Raw genomic sequence first — 21,319 nt, 5'->3', positions numbered from 1 at the left:
CAAAAATTAAAAGGATTTCCAACTTGATAGATCATAATGATCTTAACAAAAAATTACCTAAGTTCTTCACCTGAAGTCCATTAAAAAGCTTGAACCAAACTATCATTTCATTCTTGATCATCACCTAACAAACTTAAAGCATGACATGTAGCTTGAAATTTAGGATAAATAATTCCGTCAACTGTTCCAATCTTTTAAAAATTTCTTATTCCTTTAATGCTGTTTAGCAACATCCTCAAAAAGTATAACTTACTAAATGTAGGATATACGCATACAATTCTACCTATCGATCTTTCCTATTTTTTAGGCTATCATTCTTTGATCTTAGTATTCTAAACCCATTTTGTAGAAAAATTTATCTACAACAAAAGTCTAACATCTTCATGCACTTAATTAATACACATCCATTGAGTCAACATTATTTTTTGAACATAAAGTCTTCTAATAACATAATATAAATATTCTTTATCATTGAAGTATAAATATTATTCATTAGGTAGATGTACAAGTAATCTTTAAATAACTAGCTCTCTATGGGGTATGCCAAAGGTAAAAATTCTCTAATACGCTTCATAAACTGATAGATATTTACCATCAAGGTAAGTTTTGACTTTATCAATCTCAATAAGATGTTGATTATTAGCTACATTTTCAGATGGTTGAACATTCTTAAGATTGGCTTTTGATCTATCAGGTCTTTTGTTTATGTATTTAAACAAATATTTGATAGCTCAGGTTTTACTATAAACTTTAACATTAACATGAACATTATATTTTATAACCAAGTCTACATTGTGCGGTACGATAAAATGATTGCTAATTCAATTCCAGTTCTAACCACAATAATTTTTTGAACAATTGTTTCCCTCTTTCTATACAACAGGAATCCGTCTTTATTGATTCTAATATGTGATTAAAACTTCGTAGGAAAAAACTTTGAACATAGACCCTTAGACTTGCATGGCACTTAAAGAAATGCAGAATTGCATGGATCATGAATCATAAAATTAATAACAGCACTATATCTAATAGGATCTAATTTTTTATTAAAAATTTTAATAGTTATAATCCTCTCAATTTCAATAGCATTATGCATTTGGCATCAGGATGTAAACATAAAAGCATATGAATATTAGGCAGGCCATGCTTCGGGATCTCAATTGTAAAGTAATTGCATAAAATATTAAAAAATTAGTAAAACTCATTTTTTTAAAAAAATACATGAGAACATTGATAACAATTAATGATTTAAAAAAAAAACCTACCGTAACACGACCTAAGTAATTCTTCTTGGTTAAATCATTCATAAAATAACGTAACTTAATCTTGAAAACATGCGACATAATGTCAAGAAGATCATCAAGTCATTGTCTTGGAATAAAAACCAATGGTTCTTGGATTTTTGGCCACCGAGCATTGCACGTAAATGTTATGAACAAATCAGGATAACCATAAAACCTACAAATTGCCATAGCATCTTGATAGTTCTAAAATAAATATTGATAAAACTTGACAAGAATTTAACTCTTTGACCAATAGAATTATCTTAAAGCTTACATTTTACAATTGAATCTCTAACATCTTTATACATTTTAAACTTAATAAGTTTCTAATTATCTTTTATAAACTGTAATCGTATTTCCTTAACACTTTTATATGCATTGACAATAAGCTGCTGAAACAATCGACCACCTCACAACAAAGTATGACTATAATTCATTCTATTATAAAGGATAAATGCAGAATAGTCACACATTGTCAAGATCTTTCTTATGCCTCTCTCTTTTTTTACAGATTTAACATACTTAATATTAAGATGATAACTATCATCACCATAAAAAAATAATAAAAGATATTGCAGCCCATAAAAAAAGGATGAAGATCATTAATTCTCTTCAAACTGTCAGATCTATGATCAACAATTATATCTTGAAGCCTATCATTCTTACTTATATCTCTAACTATTAATGTAGCAATTTCACTACCAGTTGAAATATTATAAGTTCTATCTTTCTTTTCCCTTTCACGAATCAAACCTCAACCTCATATAAATATAGTTAGAATCACAAAACCTATCTGTAGTTGACTTAAAGACTTTAAAAATTTCATTTTTTGCATCTAACATTGTAATCAAACCAGAGACAATAGTTGGCTTAACTCTTAAAGCTTCATCAGAACTCTAAAAGATAGACATCCTATTCGAAATCTCATTTTCTGTATCATATATGTACATCTAAGCAAACTTAAGATGTTGACCAAGAAAAAGAAGCAAATACCCAATTTTATGATGATTCTATCTAAAGATCTTAAAAATATAAAGCCCTACTCTGTTATTGACACTATTGTCAATCTTACCTCTTGTTAAAGTAAATTGAAACATAGAATTATACACTCTAAAATTTTATCTAAAATTTACACTTCTACGTCTTCCGTCATATCTAAATAATTAATCCAAATATTATGGAATCTTTCTAAAAAAAAGGCAATCGAACAATCTCTTCCTGATAATAAAGTGTAAGTGCAGGATTTCATGTTTATTTGAGATATCAGCCCTTTCCTCATACCACATAACAACATCACAAAATGGACAAACAAATTTGGGGCCACCAAAATTAAAAGTTTCAAAACATGTCCCTTTAAAAACAATAAATATCAAATGAAAAGAATAACAATTAAACCACAAATGAATAAAATACACAAAACATAATAGAACTTACTTAAATGTTTAGTTTGTCTTATCTCCCCACTAAAGACATTTAATTGCTTTTCTTACTTTAAAGAAACTTCATAAAATTACAATCACCTAAACACGTTAAACCAAAGGAAAAAAATATAAATCAAACATTAATAATATATATATATATATAAAGAGGAATATATTAAATGAATATTACCAACACAATCTGCATAGCAAAATTTGAATTCTTAGCACATCTAGAAGAACTTGCAAAAACATCTAACTCCAATTTAAGCTTCTTTTTTTTTTTTACATATGAACAATGGAATCTTTTGTAACAACAAATTTTCAAGTTTTAACTCTATTGGTCTATAATTTCTTATTAGTATCAACAGAGGAATGCAATAATATATGAGGTTGATATTCGCCTCTTCCATTATCAAGGACCAGATCATGTTCAGACACATGTCTTACAGAACACGTTAAATTAGATACTAGAACTAAAGATCTTCTACTAGCATCATAACCAAATGGATTTTCTCTATCTTCATTGCTATTATTAAAACTAAGATCATCAAATTCTCTTGCACCAGTGTCTAATTACATTGAATTACCAACTAAACCTAAACATCTTCTTATTCTAACCTAACCTAAAAAAGATGTCTACCATGTTTAAATCCACTGGTGTCAAATAGAGAAAAATTACCTATACGAATAACTTGTTTTCTTCTCGATCTTGCATACTGTAACCTTTGTAATCTTCTAATTATATTCTCCATTCCTCTACTAATAAAGTCCATAACTAAATATACTAACTTAATACATACAATGTACAACTAATATATACACAAAACATCATTAACTAAAATAACCATAAATGACAAAAGAAGAACATAACTAAAAATAAAAAAAACATAATATCATATTGTATTCCAAATCTAACAATACACATAAAATAAACTTAAAAAAATAAAAAAAAATAAAGCATGGGAAAAAAAAGCACAAAAGGAAAAAAAATAACAAAACGAAAACCTAAATCACAACCTAAAAGTCACTTTGTACGCAAACTACCTAATACCCATAATTGTTGCTACAAGAAAACAATACCTCATCATTTGTAAGAATAAAAGTAAATCAAATAGCAAAGTAACAATATAATTTAAAAAAGAATAAAAATAGTCAGCTTTGTTAACAACTTTTAGCTACACATACAGAAATAAATAAAATGATTAGTTAACATTATAATTTACTACAATTAATTAAAAAAATACTTAGTAATCAAATTTTTAATTTTAAGTAAAATCAATTAATATAAATTCGTCTGTATACATTGCTCATAATATGAAAAAAATCTAGCAAACCTAGAATTTACTAGTGAAAGTATTGCACTTCTCATCATTTATGGTGACTTAAATGGCAAAGGATGGCTATTCAAAGTCAGACCATATATAGCATTAATTTCTTTTTAGGTGTGGTGACTTAAATGGCAGAGGATGGCCATTCAGAGTCAAACAACATATAGTGTTAAGTTTTTTTTAGGGATTGTTTAAAGCTTGATTCGAGAGTATACAGATTGTTAATACTTTCACTAGTAAATTTCAGGTTTGCCAAATTCTTTTCATATTATGAACGATGTATATAGATAAATTTATATTAATTGATTTTACTTTTTTCTTTGAATTGCCTTTACTGGAACCTAACAGAGAAGGTGATCATTATTTTCTAATGCCACATGACTTTGGTCCATGCTTCCATTATCAAGTAAATGTTAATCCTTATTTTGTTTTCTTTTCAACTATACTTAAACACATTTTCAACTGATTGTTTTAGTACTCTATTGGATTTTTGTATATAGCATTTGTTTGAATGTTATTTGGTTCTTATTTTCTGGAAAATGATTTTTTTCCAATCTTTTATTTAGGATAATCATTAATTATTCAAATATGTTATATCAAGAAAAGAAAGTCATTGAAAAAAGAATTCTCCCCTTGATCAAATGTGCCATATTGGTTGAAACTTTTGGACAGTAGAATCACGTATGCCTAAAATAGGATTCAATCATAATTCCATTATATGTTCCAACCCAAAAAATGCAAACACATCTCATTCTTGAAAAAGCTCTTAGGTCCGTCTTTGTTAACTTTTGTAGACTGTTTTATGATGTTGGAACATAAAAAAAGATTTATTTTTTTCTAAAGCTACATGAAAAAGTTCAGTCTAACTTAAAAATTAATAAAAGCTATAAACCTACAAATTTATAAAACACTTGATAACATTCAACTTCATTATTCTCCAACCTTTTTTTTTTTATCTTACCAAAATAAATGAAAACCTCACAGCCTCTAGATAAGCTCTAACAATACAACAAAATAGGTATCGAATATTTTCAAACTAATTAAATAAATTTACATATACAACTACTAGATAAAGTTTATATACGCTTTGTGTCCTTTGTATTTATATAAAACCTATGGATACAGTCTTTTATGTAAACCTTATATCTAAAAAAGAGCTCTACATAACTGCAAATGTAAGATTTTTGTTTTTGTTTTCATATTTGTGCTTAGTCATAAATTCCATTCCCTACTTATTCATCAAATCACTTATTTTGTTTCATACTTTCAATCATTTTCCATTACATAATCCCTAATACCTAACTAACTTTAAATTTTATAAATAAAAAAGTTAAATAAAAGTACAAAAGAAAAAAATTTTCATAAATCTCATATGTCACTTAACAAAGTGAAAGAACTATAGACATTTGCCTTTTCATTTGTAATTCATAATTCATAAATTGGCTTTAAGCAATAAGATCAAGTCAAATTTTTTAAACTCAAAAAAGAAAAGGTTCTAACTGCATTACCTTTGATCTTTCTAATTTTGAAAGACACAAAAAAATAAAGAAAAGGTGACAATTAAAAGCGTAAAAACCCCTACTAGTAAAATAGACAAGACAACAGCAACAACCCCTCCATCTCCAAAATCAAAGGAACAAAATATTATAGCTATTGTAAGGTTAAAAGTTTTAAGTAAAAATGAGGAACTGACCAAAGATCTAGTTGGATGGGATTGCATCAATTAGCACAACATTGTTTCTAAATGTCTCTTTAGAAAACGCACACCTCAGTCATCTTATTTGACATTTGGTAACTTAACAGCAATATTATTTCAAATTTGAAATACACCTATCATGACCGTTAACATTACATAAAAAAAAATACTTTCCATCTCCATCACTTTAAACCAATGATTTAACAATTAGTAGCTTCCTTATTTGTCATACTACATGTTGTACATCACCTAAATTTTTAATCATAGGAATATTTTCTTTATGTGATCCATAATAACAAATATTTGTAAACAATAAAAAATAAAACAACAAACTGTGGGTGGCACACCTCATACTTCTTCAACTACAAATGTGAGAATTTTTTTTTATCTTTAACTCATAAATCCCTTTTCTTGGTAATTAATCCAATTACTAAAGTACTTCTATTCATTATCCTTTCTTATCACATAATATAAGTTTCTCTATCAATCAAATATAACATAATGTAAAGCTCCATAATAATAATAATAATAATAATAATAATAATAATAAAGCCTAAACTTCAGATCAATTAATTTATAACCAAAAATCAAATACACAATATCAAAAAACAAACTACATACAACCTAACTAACCAAAATACACAATAAAAAAAAAAACATATATTACAATCCACACTAACTCGAAAATTTAAGATCCAAAAAACTTAATCAAACCCTAAGACAAAAAAACAAAAAAAAAATTGATCAAAGACAAAATCACAACATGATTCAAACAACATGCAAAACAAAATACTTCTAAAAAGCCAATTATGCATTGCAAAATAATGTTTCTATAAACAACAATCCTATTTTAATCCAACATCAGAACATACAACATACAAACCTAACAACCATAAAACCTAAACTTCATTTAACATAAAAATGTGTAATGCCAAAATCATCCTAAGAAAACCCAAAAAAAAAAAAAAAAACCCACATTCAATTCAACAACAAAAAACGGAGTATAGATTTTACCTAAAAACACTAGAAAACAAAAAACCTAACAACCACTAACCAAAAAAGGTTTTGTTTCATGTGAAAGTTATACTATCTCAAACAACAATGAAACCCTAAGAACAAAAATTTTGAAATTCAAATTTAAACTCACCTGTTGAAGTCAAAAGATAGCTATCAAAGATAAAAGAACAAATAAGACACCTATAAGTAGTGAAAAAAATTATGTTCTTTGGTCCAAGAAAAATCTCACTAGGCTTAAGTAAAATGACAAAACACTGTAAAAGAAGTTTAAAAAAATTATGCATGGCAAGTAAAAATCCCTTAAGGAATAGTTTTTATATAAGGGTGTATAGATTTTTTAAAAATTTTTAATAAAAAAACATTAATTATAAATTTTTTTCTTAAATATCACTTGAATCAATATTTAATGATAATTAAATTCACGCTGCAACTAAAATATTTTTAATTGATAGCCTAAGAAAGCATATCTAGGCTTGGCTATGTCTCACATGATCTTAATTTTAATTAAAATATTTACAAAAATTACAATTATAATATCTAATATAAAACCAATAGAAAAAAAACCATCAAGAAGTTTGCAGAACTTAAACATAAAAATGTTAAAATAAAAACATTTCAAAATACATCAATTCAAAATACTAGCATTTATAATTATATTTTTTAGATAAATATTTTTCAAAAATTGAATATTAAAATTTGATAAGATAAAAATAATTATAAAATAATAATATTATAAATTGAATAAGAAAAATATTGAAAAAATTGTAATTTAAGTGTCATAAAATTTGTAAAAATCTATAAATATTATTAATAGCATGAAAACATTTTTAAAGATAGATTTTAAAATGAAAATTTGAAGTTAGAAACTTAAAATTGAAAAATATAAAAATTGCATAAAAAAGAAACATAATAAATGTTAATATCTTATTTTTCAAAATATAAAATTTTAAAAGTTCCATTTCAATATGTGAAATTTGAAAAAGCAAAATAAACCATATAAAATCACTCTTTCAAATTCCCAATATTTTAACAAGTTTAATTTTTATTTTGTAAAATAAAATTATTTTATTTTTAATTTTAAAATCTCTTTACAAATATAAGAATTCCTTAGCAAAAATTTGTCGATTTTGAGACATCTCTATCTTTTATTTCTATTGCCATTGAATCAATAATAATTGATTATTTTATTTTGGGTTAATATTATAAATAATCTCTAATTATAGTAAAATATTTGATCTGATATCTAAATTTTAAAAATATTTAATGTGGTACTTGAACTATAAAGTTATTAATTAATATAGTATTCACTCCTAAAATGACTATCTTCAAATGATGACATATGGCACATAAATACCATTTTAAATACCATATTAATTAACAAATTTATAATTGAAATATTACATTAAAAATTTTTAAAATTCAAATACCACATTTAATATTTTATTATAATTTAAGAATCATTTATAACATTAACTCTTTTATTTTTAATTCTTTCAACTTTGTGTTCATAGTTGAGCTATAGGTAACAAATACTACGTAGTATGTGTATGTATGACCAAATTCTAGTGGTTTTTAAGAAAAAATTTAAAAAAAAAAAAGCAAAAGAAATTATTTTATGCAATGCAGTGAACAAAGTGTTGGGCTTAGTATCCTTCATGTGGAGGTGGCCTAAAACGAAAACCCATTCGTCAAGGACTTTTAAGTCATTTTCATGTTTGATTATAGGGTTTTAAACCCTTATATGGTTGAAAAAAGAAACAAGAGAGTGTGGTGGCAAAATAGAGGAAAAAAGGAAAAAAAAAGTTTTGTGCATTTTCGGTCAAATAGTTGATTGAGGTCAATCCATTATCCGATTGAGCTAAAATTTTATTAATGTGTCTATGACTCATTGTTGTACAGTCTGAACAGTGGAGATTGGGTTTTAAGTTTTCCACCTATTGATTTCATGGATATTTGTTAATATCTAAATTTATTGAGATTTTTTTAATTTTCTCTTGCAAGATTATTTTTTTACTAAGATTGTTTAATCTTAAGATATTACGGTTATATACCTCTAGTTCTAGCTAGAAAAAATTTTGTATTTTCATTATTTTGATAGTGGAGATTATTTGTTACTGTCCTTGGTTTTTACTCCTCGTTTAGGGAAGATTTTTCACGTAAATTACTGGTGTCCTTGTGCTTGTAGTTTGATGATTTATTTGCTAACTCTATTTATTTGATTCTTAATAGATTCACACAAGAGAGAGATAATTTGATTTTTTCATTACATGGCATATTCAGTTTGAATATTATTTGAGATTATTTTATCCCATCAAAATGGTATCAAAGCTTAGGCTATTTGATTTGTGCTTTGTGTTGAATAATGAAAGTTAATACAAATAAAATGATTAATTTGAATGGTTCAAATTACCATGTATAGGATTGGAAAATAGAAAACTTGCTTTATGTAAAGGATTATTATTTGCCTATATTTACCACTGAAAAATTGAAAAATAAAATAAATGTGGAACGAAATTTGTTTCATTGACAGGTAGTAGTTATATCAGACAGTGAGTATATGATAATTTTTTGAACCACGTTAATGGATAAATACATGCAACACTCTTTAGAGCAAGCTTAAAGAGTTGTATACTCAAAAAATTGAGAATAATAAACTATTTTTAATTAAAAAGTTAATGAGTTTGAAATATCAAGATGGAACTCTTATGATAGATTACTTGAATACATGTCAATATATTATTAATCAGTTGGCTAGCATGAATCTTAAGTTTGAATATGAGATGCTGGGTTTATGCCTTTTTAGTACACTGCTAAACTTATGGGAAACATTTAGAATATCATTATCTAACTCAACCCCAAATGGCATTATTACTATAGATTTGGCTAAGAGTAGTGCTTTGAATGAAAAGATAAGAAAAAAGTCACAAGGTTTCTCTTCACAATCTAAGGTCTTAGTTACAAAAAATAAGAGAAAAGGTAAAAGTAAAGTTCAGAGAATAAAGACATAAGCAAGAGTAAGTCCAATAGATTTACAATATTGTGTGTCATTATTGTGGTCTAAAATGACATACAAGAAAATATTGTCAAAAGTTGAAAAGAGACAACAATAGTGACAAAAATAAAGAAAAGAAAAATGGTGATGGTAATAATGTTGATAAAGTTACTTCTATCATAGATGACCTTCTTATTTTATATAATGATAATGTTGTTAATCTTACATGTCATAAGACTAGTTGGGTGATTGATACCAGTGCCACTATTCATGCTATATATCAAAAAGACTACTTTGCATCTTGCACATCTGATGATTTTGAAAGTGTTAAAATGAGAAATGGTGGCTCAACTAAAGCCATTAGTATAGGAGATGCATTCTTGAAGACCAATAATGGCACTATATTGGTCTTGAAAAATGTTAAACATATTCTTGATATTCGCATGAATTTGATTTTTGCAAAGAAGCTTGATGATGAAGAGTTTTGTAACACTTTTTATGATGATTAGTGAAAACTCACTAAAGGTTCTATGGTTGTAGCTAGGGATATAAAATGCTCTTCATTGTATTTGATGCAGGAAAATGTATCTAATTTCATTATTAATGCAGTAGATAATGATGATACAACTGAGCTTTGGCACAAACGACTTAAAACATAAGCGATAAGGGTTTGAAGGTTTTGGCTAAGAAAAATCTTTTTTCTCGAGTGAAAAATGTATCCTTAAAAGCTGTGATCATTGTTTGGTAAGAAAATAAATCAGAGCTGCATTCAAGATACCTTTTTCATCAAGAAAGCCAAGTATACTTAATTTAGTATATTCTGATATTTGTGGTCCTATGAGAACAAAAACACTTGGTGATTTCATCTATTTTATGACTTTTATAGATAATCATTTAAGGAAGATATGGGCTTATACCTTGAAATCAAAAGACCAAGTGTTAGATGTATTTAAACAATTTCATGCTTTAGTTGAAAGATAAATAATATTGAAATTGAAATGCATAAGGACTAATAATGAAAATGAGTACACTGGACCTTTTGATGAATATTGTAGACAGTAAGGTATTAGACATCAAAGGTCACTTTCTAAAACTCTTCAGTTCAATCACTTAGTTGAGAAGATAAATAAAAAACTAATAAAAATAGTGAAATGTTTGCTTTCACAAGCACAGTTATCAAAATCTTTTTAAAGTAAGGCTTTGAGTACAGTTGTACATATTTTTAATCTCTCACCATATGTTCTTCTAGATTTTGATGTTCTAGATAGAGTTTCATTATGCAAAGATGTGTCATATAATCACTTACATACATTTGGATGTAAGGCTTTTGTATATATTCCTAAAGATGAGAGATCCAACCTTAATGTCAAGACTAGACAATGTGTGTTCCTTGGCTATGGTCAGGATGAGTTTGGCTATAAGTTTTATGATCCAATGCAGAAGAACTTTGTAAGAAGCAGGGATATTATTTTTGTTGAAGACCAAACCATACGAGATATTCAAAAAACTGATACATCAATTCCATAATGTAGTGATGATTTGATTGGTTTGGATCTAGTTCTTCTAACATATGTGCCCATAGAGGTTGAAGATATTGAGGATAACCAATATAATATAGGTGGTGTTCTTACCAATCCTATATAGGTTGAAGTAGGTGATGATGCCCATGAACAGTCACCAGTATCAGAGGTTCAACAAAAGATTTTACAAGAAGTTTTGCTTAGAAAGTCTACTAGAGATCGACAACCTTCCATACGATATTCTGTTGATAAGTATGTGTTACTAATTGACGAAAAAAAATCTGAATGTCATGTAGAGGCCATGAAAGATGAACATAAGAAAGAATGGGTTGATGCTATGCAAAATGATATGAAGTCTTTGTATGAACATAATACTTTTGAGTTGGTAAAGCTACTAACACAGAAGTTTGAAGTTTGTCATTCGATCGCCAAAATGGCGATTCCCTCCACATAGTCGAAAATAGAAGGATTTGTTGGGCTTAGTTTCCTCTATGTGGAGGTGACCTAAAACTAAAGCCCATTCACCAAGGATTTTTTAGTCCTTTCATGCTTGATTATAGGGTTTTAAACCCTTATATGGCTGAAAAAAAAAAACAAGAGAGTGTGACGGCAAAATAGAGAAAAAAAAATAAAAAAAAAGGTTTTGTACAAATTCGATCAAGTAGTTTGATCGAGGTTAATCCATTATCCGATTGAGCTAAAATTTTATTAGTACGTTTATGACTCATTGTTCTTCAATCTGAACGGTGGAGATCGAGTTTTGAGTTTTTTTACCTATTAATATCATAGGTATTTGTTAATCTTTAAATTTGTTGAAACTTCTTCAATTTTCTCTTGTAAAATTGTTTCTTTACTAATATTGTTTAATTTTGAGATATTATGGTTATATACTTCTAGTTCTAGCTAGAGATAACTTTGTATTTTCATTATTTTGATAGTGAAGATTATTTGTTCATAACTGTGATTTTTACGTCTTGTTTTCAAGAGGTTTTTCACATAAATTGCTTGTGTCTTTCTACTTATGGTTTAGTGATTTATTTATTAATTCTATTTATTTGATTCTTGTTAAATTCACACAAGAGAAGAATAATTTAAATTTTTCGTTATGTGACATATTCGGTTTGAATATTATTTGAGATTATTTTATCCTATCACAAAGTCGAGAGTGTATTTGGATGTGCATGCAGTCTAATTGGTGGTGGGTGAATAAAGATGAGAAAAAATAGTATAAAAATTGCCGACAAATAGATTCTGCAACTTGCAAAGCAAATCTTCGGACAAGTGATTTAAGAAATGAGATTTTGTATGAATGATCATTGGACCAGGCTGAAGCAGCTGGATTTCGGAAGTGGGGACCAAACTTAAACTGATTCAATCACCAAAAAAATCAGACATGTTTAGAGTAACAACAAAATCTATAATATTGCATTACATATATCAAGTGAAAATGGTGGCTGGCTGTAAAACAAGCAACTATTTTGGGACCACACTCCCTTCTATTCTCTTCTCTTCTGCATATATGCATACGGCTTACGAGCAATGGTGGAAGCTGGGAAGCAAAGGGTACAATTGCAAGTTTGTTTATTCATCCATAATAATTCACTCATTTCCTGCAGTTGGGTTCAAACTTCAACCAAGGAGTTGCTAATGAATGCTATTGTTAGATGTTTATGGAAATTCACACTCCAAAATTTGAGATATTATCTATTTAACTCGAAAACTTTAAGATTTTATTCAAAAAAAAAAACCTTAAAAATATTAATTCAAGTCTATATATACATACTATAGGTCTATAACAATTTCTCACATTATCCAACGTGGGATTGATGCGATACAATGCTAGTTTCAAAGCCCTCACCCATATTTGGTAACACATGATCACATGGCCCGATGCATGTTCTTCCTTCACCTCACATTCCCAATTTCTATGTACATATATATATATATATATGTGTGTGTTGGACAGAATAAATAAAAATGAAAATATATGGTATATATAAACCAAGTTCCAAGTACCAATTACCATCATCAACAAGATTAATGCATCGTAATAAGCATGCAATGCAAAGTTCAAACAAAGAGAGAAACCAAACTCATTACTTATTTTATGAGGGAGGGTGGTGGCCTGGCCTTGTCATGTTTCAACTGCATAAAATAATGCCATTCTATTTCTATGCACACTTTCAGATGCAGTAAACAGAAAAAGAAACTGGGTTCTAAATGTACTTCCCCTCTCGATATAACCAAATCCAACACACAGCTTTCAACCATACATATATAAATATATATTTTAATTTCAACCTGTACCTGAAACACAAATAACTATTCACAAAAGCAGAATGTTTCTGCAACTTTTGAAATCAAACAGTTTTTTCCGATGACCCTTTATCGCATCCGCTATTGGTTGCTGGCTATTGCCAAAGTTCGAGGTGTAAGCAGTGCGCACTTAGCATACCCTACCCTCACCCGCTTATGCATTTTAAACTTGAGAAGCACTGAAAAACATTTACAAACAAACACATGCCAACACGTGCACCAAACTGTACACTGTCTGAATCAAAATGCAAATGCAACTGTAAATTTTATGAACAAAGACGAGTGGAAAAGGTGCCGTAGTAGTCAAGAGACATCAATATTTACTTACACAGCCTTCATTGTTCTCTTACTAATTGATCAGACCAACAGTTAGCTTTAACATCTCTTGTAGAGCATTAATAGTTTCATCAGATGGGGCTGACTTCACTTGAACTAATTAAATTTAACACTGTTCTAGAGCAGGAGGCAAAGGTATACTGTATACATATAAGTTAGAAAAGAGAAGGCCAATTTCTTAATTTGTCTGCCAGGAAAAAAAAAAAAGGAAAGGAAGGGAGCTGAGACTGGAGAGCCTGTCATCAATGCACCCTGCAAGCCAACCAACCATTTCCATTTGATAAGTGAGATGGCATGTTCTATGCTGCATTGGTTTTCCTGTCAAGTAAAAAAGTACAAGTAACTAGTATTTACGCCAAGTCACAGATATACCAACTCTTTGAGAACATGCTATTAATGATTCAACCCGGTTTGTATTACTTACAGAGAAGAACAAGCTGATCGATGATGATATGAATTAGCCAAGTTGATGGGTATCTGATTCGTCTGATAATGAGGTGAAAGATGATGTCTCTTTCTCGAAAGAAAAAGTGTGCAATTTGAGACAAGTAGGCCGCAATAGAAAGTATATTTTGGTAGTATGCATAGATATAAATGAGGGCAACAGAAAGAAGGAGCTCCCTTCAGTCCAAGCACGGAGAAAGAGGGATGCAAAATTATCTCCCGCATCATTCACACAACCACAGTAGCAAAAACGCCAATATTCCATTTTCTACTGAGTGCTTGAATGAATGAGTCGGCAGCTAGTTCAACCCCCTTGTTCCCATCCGTGAGTGGACTGAAGGAAGCTCTCTCATGCCATTTCTCATACACTCATACTTTTCTTGCTACTTATTTTCTAACTGCATGTATCATATATAGCAATTAGCCCTTAGCTAAATTAACAAAATTCACTTTAAAAACTAAAGTAATCAACTACATTCTGTTTTAGACAATCTAATTCTGCACCATAAGCTTATACCGTTTTTTAAAACACAACAACTAGTTCATAATTAATCAGTTTCGGCTTTATCTGTTTTTAAGTTTCTTAATGAAAAAGGACAAGTTTCAGGTTACTTAAGCTCAACAGGAAAATGAAAAAAATAAATATGGAATGAAAGCTTTGTCATTCTAGATAGATGAACCAGTTGGTGACCAAGATGATGAAAGATAATGTAAACAACAACTCAACCAACCGACAGAAATGAATGAGTGATGGAATGATTAGAAACGAACTCATGATAGAGAAGTGAGTGAAGTCGGAGGTTCTACTTCCACCTGGTATTAAAAACAGCAGAATCAAGAATGAATCTAATTGAATTCATTGAATAAACAAAATCGACCCTTGATTACCCTTTAATAAACATTATTATCAAGATGAATTGCAAAACACTAAACAGGAATTCTACTATTTTCTTCAAAATCTACAACCGTGATCGAACTTGAAACATCCGAAAGATACCGACCACTCACTATATAGTTAGCTAGCATCTGCAAAACATTCAGATTATGCAGCTTCACAGAGGAAAACCAAGAAAAACAAACTCTACAGAAAAAAATTTATGGTCTTCTAATTGGACGGAAAAATAATGAGCACACCGTACACTCCCTGTGATGAGAGAGAGATTACTTCAAAAAGGGCGGAAAAAAAGAAAAACCCATTTTCCATCAAGCGTCTAGGTCAATTAGAGCTTGAAGATTACAATAGAAGTTAACAGATCTGATAGAACTTACTGTTGCAAGCGGCAAGGCCAATGTGCACAAAGTCTAGACTGATTAGTTATGGGCTATAAAGGGAGTATTCGGGAGAGGGAAAGGAAAAAAGAAAAAAAAAATGACAGACCTAAGGAATTTACCCTGGAAACTTTGACACAGAGAAAACAACCATTTTCCCCTTGGGATGAGATAAAAGTGAACAACTGGTAGTATTAAGTTCAAACATGATCTAATCATGGAGAGCGTATGATTAATAGGGAAAAAAAAAGGGCTGATACCAAGAAAAAGTAAAACTAAAGTGTGTTTCACCTTAACCTAACCTAACCTAACCTCTAACAGCTAATACTCTACTAGTATTAACATTCATAGAGATGTATCTGTGGTGTTTGTTGAAACCCTAAATTTGGTAAGTGATGCAGTGCTTGTTAAAACCCTAATTTTGGGAAATAAATCAAAATTAAAAAAAAAAGAAGAAATTAATGGGATGGCAGTGGAGTGCACGGAGCAAAGCAAGGAAGGCAAGCAAGAGAGGAGTGCAAGGAAGGTGAAGTATAATAGAAAGGAGTAGTAATAAGAGATGAAAATAAGGAAGAAGGAATGAGTGTATATTTGTCAGGCAAAGGGAAATGAGGGGTCATTATCGTCATGAGAGTCAGAGACAGGAAAGCGACTCTAGATCTTAACATATCTTAACAAGTTGATGACACCTTTTCTTTTCTTTTTCTTCTATCCTGGATTTGCAAGAGATTTTATGTACGTTGGTAAGGGAAATGGAATCTAAATTTTATTGATGGAGTATTTTATTTTTATCAATTTAATCAAACTCTATTCTATTTTTTTTCTTTTTTCTTTCTGTTAAATTGTAACTGGTTAACGTTTTTTTGTTAATGTTGAGGCCTAAGGGAGGATTTGTTTGCAGTAGATGGTAATGGAAAAAAAAAATGAAATGAAAGGATGCAAAAGCAAAGCAGTCTCTCTTTCATCATCCATACTCTCTCACTTTTCACTCAATGAATGAATGAATATATACGTCAGTCAGTGATGGGCAGTGGGCAACAGAGCGGAAATACTTTACCCATTTCATTGTTTGATGTGTTGGGTTTAACTTTGACTCTACTCTCCAGTCTCTAGTGTGCAGTTAATGCTTTTACCTCAAAACTCAACAATCCATCGATCCAATCTTCCTCTCTTTGCTATTATAGTCCATACATTCTCCCACTTCTCACTAGCTTTCAACAGCTACCTGCCACACTGCTTTGCTCGGAATGATAATGTATTGGGTGAAATACGATTTGTTTTACTATTTCAATTTCCTCTCTCATTTACCATCCACTCTACTTCTCTACTCTCTCTCTCTTCTCTTATAATGCAACTGAGCCGACCATTTTATTGCATTTCATTTTTTAATATAGTTGTCACATGTCGATACTTAAATTTTAGGTTCGTGAGGCTCCAAAATTCGAGTATGCATTCATTTGATATTTTAAATCAGTTTACTTACGATTTATATTTTTGTGAGGTGTTATCCAATTCCTCTAACCTCACGGTTTTGTCCTATAAAAAATACCTCATAAAAAGAAGACGGTGTGAACCTTTTTATACCATAGTGATCCTCTTTTTATATTCGATATAAGATTCAAGACTCCTCCTTAGATCTGTGATATTTTTCCCTACCTAACCTCATAATGCTCTCATCACGGAGGTTGATCACACTCCTCTTTAGGTCAGTGATATTTTCTCCCACATAACCTCGAGACACCTTCGTCACGAAGCTGACCACCTTACTTACCTCACTTGAGACGCTTGACGTGGGTCAAACGATGCCTATCAAAAAAGTGAGTTAGTTCGGCCAATCCTCTTATGCCTTTTGTTAAGGATATTGAATAAAACGTATCTATGTAACCATGATTATATGACTAATCGTATATCAAATATATTATTTTACCCAAAAAAAATTCTTTTAAGATCCTTTTTTACGAACGGATTTTGTAAGTTCAAATTTTGTAAAGATGAATAAAAAGGCTTATATAAAAGGAATGATGTAAATATTCCAAAACAAACTATACTGACATTTTTTCTCACCCAATCTTGTGACGCCCTCATCACGAAAGCTGACCACACTCTTTCTTAGGTTCGTGACATTTTTTCTCACTCAATCCCGTGACTCCTTTACCATAGAGGCTGACCACTTTGCCTACCTCTCTCGAAGTGCTTGGTATATATCGAACGGTTTAGGGTTGTCTCAATCTCGTGACACCCTTGTCACGGAGGCTGGCCACCTTGCTTACCCCCCCGAGGTGCTTAGCGTTGGTGGAACGATTTAGGGTTATCTCTGATACCACTTGTCATGTGTCGAGACTTAAGCTCTAAACTCGTGCGGCTCTAGGACCCAGACATGCACTCATCCGACGTTCCAAATCAGCCTACCTGTCACGGTTCACACTCTTGTACGATATTATCTGTTCTGACCCCTCTGACTTCAAAGTTTTATCCTACAAAAAGTACCTCACAAAGAAAAGACGATGTAAACCCTCTTATATTCAAATGACTATCTTTTTATGTTTGACATGGGATTTAAGACTTTTTCAGTTCGTGATACAGTACTACTCCTATCACTAATATTGCAAAATATTAATATTAATTCTATTATGATGCAACAAAAATGGCAGCTGACATGCACTGTTTATAATATATATATATATATATATGTATATATATTTCCTTCTTCTGTTCAACATCCATCATACTTAGGGATGTAAATGATATATTAGTACTCGTAAATTACTCGGGTTTGATTCAAAAAAAACTTGAATTCGTTCGATTATTATCGAGTTGAGCTCGAGCTCGAGTAGCTCGACTTATCGATCGAGCCGAATTTGAGTATTCTTATATCCGACTCGAGTAACTCGCGAGTCTAATCGAGTTTTTATATTTAAATATATTTTTATTATTTTAATTAATAAAATATTTTGAATTCGAGTTCGAGTTCGAGCTCGAGCATAAATAATTGAACTCTTATCGAGTATATGAATTGAACTTATTTTTACATATTAATCGAGCGAGCTCGAGTAGCTCGAATTCGATCACGAATCAAACTCGAGCTTGAAAAATAAAACTCGATTGAATTCGAGTCGAGTATCGAACCGCGAGTTGTGAGTTGAGCTCGAGCTTGAGTTTCTCACTGTATTGACTCGACTCGACTTGATTACATGCCTAATCATACCCTCCCTTCCTGTTATGTAACTCAACCACTGAATTAAATTAACAAAACTATGTTGCTTGAAGATTAGAGAAAGTTATTAAAAAGAAAATTTCTCCATAAAATGATTGAATTGCACCACCTCTTTTTCCATTCATTGTATATATAATCTAATCATTAGATGAAACAACTTTTTATACTTTTTATCATACACAGCCTAGAACAAGTCTCACAGCCTTTCTTTTTTTTTTTTTTTTTTCACATTAAAGCTGTAATACATTGATCTTTTTTCTTCTTTCTTGCTTAAGGAATTAAAATAAAACCACTTTTTTTCCATTCCTAAAAATTCAAATTACATGAGCTTTTTTTATTCAACGATTGTGTAGAAATAGAATATTTAATCATATCTATGAATTTATTTATGTTATGTTCGGATAAACGGTTGAGAATTGCTTAAATCCAATTAAAAAAAGGGTTAATTGTGGATCTTGGGAGCATTCTTAATTCAAACAAGACATTTAGATAAATATATCAGGAAATTATGAACCTTTATAGTTAAATATGCCAAATTAAGCTATTTAATTAATACTAATGTATATTACTAAGGCACTAAGGTTGCAGAGGTAAAATCCTAGGAAAAAAACAAGCAACTAATTGAATGTTAGCAATACATATGCCCGTGTGAATGTGTCAAATGATTAGACACAATTCATAATTTCTCTGCTTTAAAGGAAAAGAGAGAGAAAGCGAGAGAGAAGGAGAGCATCGCTAGCGTTAATATCAGATGCAGGTACTTTCTGGCTCCTGCACAGTGTGTCATGGCTTGTGGAGGCTAAGCTTTATATAGATAAATCAATGAATATAATTTTGTAAAAGTAGATATTGATGATATGAGACATACAATGTGCTGTGCTGGGGTGAGACTGAGGCATAGCACATAGGATATTGCTTTTAGACTGTAAATTGCACATTTTTTCCCTAAAGCACTGAAAATGTCACAGAATTCCAAATGCCAAAAGAGAAGTCCTTTTTTCCCTGTAAGCTGTAACCCTCCTCTGCATCACAGAGAGTGCCCTAGTGGAGACCACTCTAGCTAGTCTTATTTGCCATCATCATCACTCATCACCCCCATTGATGCTAAAAGGAACTTTTCTAAGGCAAGGCATCAACCTGTGCAAATCCTGCAATTGGGTCCTTGAAACAGCCTTGATTAAGGTGGAACTCAATCGGAAATTCATGTGTGAATTTTCTATTTTATTGTTATATATGGTCGAGACTCGAGAGGCAATTAATCAATAATCAGCTATCAAGCATCCATTCCCTTTGCTATAAAATTCTTGACATTTATATGCCCATATATTGATCAATACTCATCCTGACTCCTCCAACTTTAGCCATTCATCACTGGGCCCGCGGCTTATTGTGGAATGGTAGGAGATGGAGCTAGCTGAGGGAGGAAAGTGGGACAACCGGCCATGGGAAAACAGATACGGACTGAATAAAACGTCACTATCTTGTATATCCATGTACAATGATGATCCCTTCGGTTAACAGGGAAATACTCTTCTTTTCCTATCTCAAATCTCAATTGTGCTAGGTTTTGATAAATGGAGAGAAGGAACCACTGCAACCGCAAAAATCCACAAGCATTAAAAGAGTTTTAGCCAGTGATGGTGATTGTTTCTGCTGCGATTAATGTTTGTGCTTTGCGGGATGAAACAGATCAAATGCTTTTGGAAAAAAATCTCAGTCTTCAAGAAAAGAAAAAACAGAAGATAATGAAGCAGTCAAGGTACACAAAACAGTAAAAATCTCACTCTCCATTGGATTGTACATGTGAAAACAAACAAGATGTATACGTGTAAAGAATAAGAATGCAAAATATGATTGGTGAATGTTATGGTTGAGAGTCGAGAGTTGAGCAACCGGGAATGAATATGTCGGCCTGAGTACCAACATTTAGAACATGCACATACAAGACTATGACCCTTTTTTGTTTGCCAGACCAATATGTCTAATGAAATTCACCAGTTGTGCAATTTATTCCAACAACTGGCAACACTCCACTAGGGGGAACACTTGGAATTTTACGGGACCACAAACCATTGATGCATGACTACGATCCAAACTAAAATCCCGATAATAATTCTGTTCTTTCACCAACTGCTTTCTCTATGCAAATTTTATGCATAAATAAACAAAGACCACAAGGCAGAAAATAACTGCACCAGATTAAAATGCTCGTGTTGATTATGGAAGAAAATGGGTACTTAAGCATGAAATTCAAATCAAACTGCTAATGAAGAAAACGGAGAGTCATATCACTATACAAGCCTGAACCAGAAATGGTAAATTCAATAATTAATCATGCATGCACAGCCACAGTATTCATGCATTAAACATTTTGATAATAGTAAGATCTCTATTTATACTAAAGCAGCCCAACTTAAACTGAGACCTAGTTCACTTGATTCAGATGCATAAAACTCATTACTTCGGAGAGAGAAAGAGAGAGA

The 21,319-nt window shown here is 30.6% G+C and overlaps 1 long non-coding RNA gene across 1 annotated transcript; it reads right to left on the bottom strand.

Annotated features, from left to right (window-relative positions):
• Positions 1–13,870: 13,870 nt before the first annotated feature.
• LOC149515041 (uncharacterized) lies at positions 13,871–16,141 on the bottom strand. The gene is made up of 2 exons (XR_016327520.1): positions 14,334–16,141; positions 13,871–14,227 (listed from the first exon to the last, which is right to left on the bottom strand). It is a non-coding gene; the product is annotated as an uncharacterized LOC149515041 (long non-coding RNA).
• Positions 16,142–21,319: the final 5,178 nt, after the last annotated feature.

This window comes from Durio zibethinus, chromosome 14 (assembly GCF_047325235.1).
Source record: "Durio zibethinus cultivar Kanyao isolate XHJ-2024 chromosome 14, ASM4732523v1, whole genome shotgun sequence".
In the NCBI taxonomy this organism is placed as follows: domain Eukaryota; kingdom Viridiplantae; phylum Streptophyta; class Magnoliopsida; order Malvales; family Malvaceae; genus Durio; species Durio zibethinus.
Note: the sequence above shows the minus strand (reverse complement) of the source record. Positions and strands in the feature narration are given on the sequence as shown.